Source organism: Pseudophryne corroboree, chromosome 3 (assembly GCF_028390025.1).
Source record: "Pseudophryne corroboree isolate aPseCor3 chromosome 3, aPseCor3.hap2, whole genome shotgun sequence".
In the NCBI taxonomy this organism is placed as follows: Eukaryota; Metazoa; Chordata; class Amphibia; order Anura; family Myobatrachidae; genus Pseudophryne; species Pseudophryne corroboree.
Genome location: NC_086446.1, coordinates 437,203,999 through 437,207,643, shown reverse-complemented (window position 1 = coordinate 437,207,643; position 3,645 = coordinate 437,203,999). Strand labels below are relative to the sequence as shown.

The 3,645-nt window shown below is 42.8% G+C and overlaps 1 pseudogene; it reads right to left on the bottom strand.

Moving 5' to 3' along the window:
* Nucleotides 1-736: 736 nt before the first annotated feature.
* Nucleotides 737-855, bottom strand: LOC134897925 (5S ribosomal RNA; annotated as a pseudogene).
* Between the last annotated feature and the right edge of the window lie 2,790 nt (nt 856-3,645).

Sequence of the window (3,645 nt, the reverse complement as noted above, 5' to 3'; positions counted from 1 at the left end):
TAATTAGAAGCCTTACTGTGGGGCATAATTTGTGACAAAGAAGGGACGACCGGGCACAGGTCAGAGTATTTTAAGGTAATAGTGAAAAAACCAAAGGTGGACTATTTGTAATTTTTGGAAAGAAATTTTTTTTACTCTTTCAATTATAGTCCTATTTGGCGGTGCGCCCAGAGCTAGGAAATACTAGTACTTGCAAAGGGAGAGAGAGAGAGCTCTTGTGCGGGCGCACTTTTTATTAGATCTAGGAGAATTCCTAGGATATATATAAGAAATTTTGTTAAAACATCTGTTTATTGTTCAAAGTTAAAACTTAATATAGTTACCCACATATATGATCCAAACAATGAATACGAAAAGAAATTGTTAGGAAAAAATGTTAAAATGTTCTGGTCTGTTAATCACAGGGAGTGATTAGAAGGGTGGGAGACACTTGATTGTCTGACACCTGTTTCTCCTGACCAGTACAGAAATTCTGTATTGATGGGACCAAAAGGAAGTCAAAATTATCTTTTGTGTATTTATGCGAGACCATTTAATGGGTCAATACTATACACTTTGCTGGTTAAACGTCTATCCCTATGTACACGTATGGAATAATTAACAATTGAATAATTAATTAATTAGTATCTTAATGGCCTGGTACTGAATTGATAGCCAACAAACGGAAGATATGAAGGGAGAAAAAATGGTGATGCTGTTGTTGGTATCACTTTTCTCAAAGAGAAAAATAATTCATACTCTACAACACCGGGTATTCTCAGGAGGTCTCCTCCCCCGATACTAACCCAGCCCAAAGCTGTTTGGCTTCCAAGATCGGACGAGATCGGGCATTGGCAGCGTGGTATGATAGTAGAGGAGAATATGTGATTTCTATACCAATGAGAGTGCACCTATATAGGAATTTTGAAAAAACAATGTTATGCCAGAAAAGAAAAGTATAACATGTGGATCTACTTTCCACGTTAGACACGGCACAGCGGACACCACTCTTGTGGTGCCGTGTGCCCTGAATTGTGAATGAGAGTCTACGGAAAAATAGTGAAAACCGAAAAGAATTTTACTGAAGAGTATATAATTTTTGAACCATTAGGCCAATCCTAAATAATATGTAGATCATACGTGATCATATCCAGAGACACTAAATATAACCGTCACTTAGGTTTAGAAAATAAGCACAACCCAGACACAGGAAAAATAATTCTCTGACAAGCTATGTGTGGATATTAGGTATAGGCCAAAAAAGATAGGCAATAGCAGAAATACTGAAAATTAGAATATTATCTCTTTATAAGATGTCTGAGTTGGTTTGGAATAATCACTGCATGTATATTTCAGGTATTTTGCCCGATGCTATATACAGTGTACAGGTATTTTAGAAACGATGTATCACACAATAATTATGCATCATTGTAAGCAACATATGCATGGTGCATAAAATGGTGTCAGGGGTATAACTGTATGTGGCATAATGTGTAATGGGAATTACAGTGTATGGCATAATGTGTGGCATAATGTGTAATGGGCCTTATGGTGTATGGCATAATGTGTAATAGGCATTAGGGTGTGTGGCATAATATGTAATGGGCATTATGGTGTCTGGCATAATGTGTAATAAGCATTACGGTGTCTGGTATAATGTGTAATGGGCATTATGGTGTGTGGCATAATGTGTAATGGGCATTATGGTGTGTGGCATAACATGTAATGGGCATTACAGCAGGTGGCATATCATGTAATAGGCATTACGGTGTGTGGAGTAATGTGTAATGGGCATTACGGTGTGTGGCGTAAAGTTTAATGGGCATTACGGTATGTGGGATATTGTGGCATAATGCATAATAGGCAATACGGTGTGTGGTATAATGTGTAAGGGGCATTACTATAAGGAGGAAAAATTACAATGTAAAGGGCATGAATCAGGTTTTGTTTTTTTTCCTGTGTTTTTGTTTTTCCTGTGTTAAATAAGAAGCTCTACCTGGCGTATTGTGTATAAGGGTTACTACTGTGTGGTGTAATGTGACTGACGGACACTACTTTGTGCTGTAATGTGAGACTGCGTGTCTCCTGTGAGCTCCTGCAGATTGTTATCCAATTTAGAGACTCCAGTGCAGATTTCCATCTCGCTACACCAACTGGCTCCATCAGTTTCAGTCCGATACACTGTGCCATCTGTTCCAGTCCGATACACTCTGCCATCTGTTCCAGTACGATACACGCTGCCATTGGTTCCAGTACAATAGTCTCTACCATCGGTTCCAGTCTGATAGTCTCTGCTTTTGATTCCAGTCTGATAGTCTCTACCATTGGTTCCAGTCCCATAGTCTCTGCCATCAGTTCCAGTCCAATACTCTCTGCCATTGGTTTCAGTCTGATACTTTATGCCAACGGTGCCCAGATCGATTATCTCTCCATTAGTTCCAGCTATATTCCACTCCAGAGTGGCTCTAGTTGCATCCCGTTTCCAGTCCTGCTTTAGTTATATCCGGTTTCAGTTTTCTCCAGTTCCTGTTCCAGTACAATAAAGTTTATTTCTACTCAGTACACGCTTTAGGGCAATCCACTGATAGCTCCACTATATCTCCTACTGGTCCAGCTAGCAGTATCCAATATTTTGCTCTGTGAACAAGAACTGGCATTAGCCAGACAGCTTTCTCCACACATTCAAAGCTCCAGCCTCAGCACTCCACATCAATCCAAGCCAAAACCGACCCTTAGGCGTGACAGTGCCAAAACCGACCCTCAGGCGTGACAGCATGCCTCCACTGTGCTACAGTATTCAAGTCCGGCATTCCTACAGCCTCTACTCAGTTGTGCTACCTGCACCTGATTCCAGTGTATCTTCAGTCTGTTCCACATTATCCCTATATACTATTGCTGTCTCACATTATCCTGATACCTGCATCTGTCTTGTATTCAGTTGCCGTTAGAGGCTTGTTGCTAGGTCACCAGGACACTGCGTATCTTCCCGCCGCCCGACCTGACAGTCCCCCACCCGGCGCCTAGCAACGTGGTTGCCGCAATGCCTGCTGGGAGCCGCTGGGTGCCTGGCAACCAGGACGCCAGGCATAGACGGCGTTCCCGGTTGCTAGGTAATGCCCAGCCAGCAGCTTCTGGCTCTCAGCCTGAATGACTCCCTCTGTGCTTGTTATAGTTTACTTTGCTGTGTAAACCACTGGTCCTGTTATCTGTCCTGATCACTGTCCTGTGGAAACTCTGCGATAATCTGTGCCTGTCAGTATCCCGTATCCTGCCTAAGCCTACTACCATCCAGGTTTAGTGTGACAATCACCATCTGACAACTCCAGCTTCCTGGTGGGAGCTACATTTCATCTGCACTGTATTGTCACCTGCCTGGACAGTGGTTAATCCAACTTGTGCCTCATACCTCGGGCATCCGGGTACCTCATTCTCATCTGCGACCCAGTGCAACTTGGGGTCCCCAGTCTATTGGGTGAGCTCCTAATGCTGGATGTATCAAGTCTAGGGGGCCCCCTAAGTGCTAGTGCAACTAGCACTAAGGGAACAGTGGGGGGTTGCTATTGGTGAAAACCCTCTTGAGGGCTCTAGGGGGTCAATTTACTAAGGTGGGAGATTTTTAGAACTGGTGATGTTGCCTATGGCAACCAATCAGATTCTACTTACCAT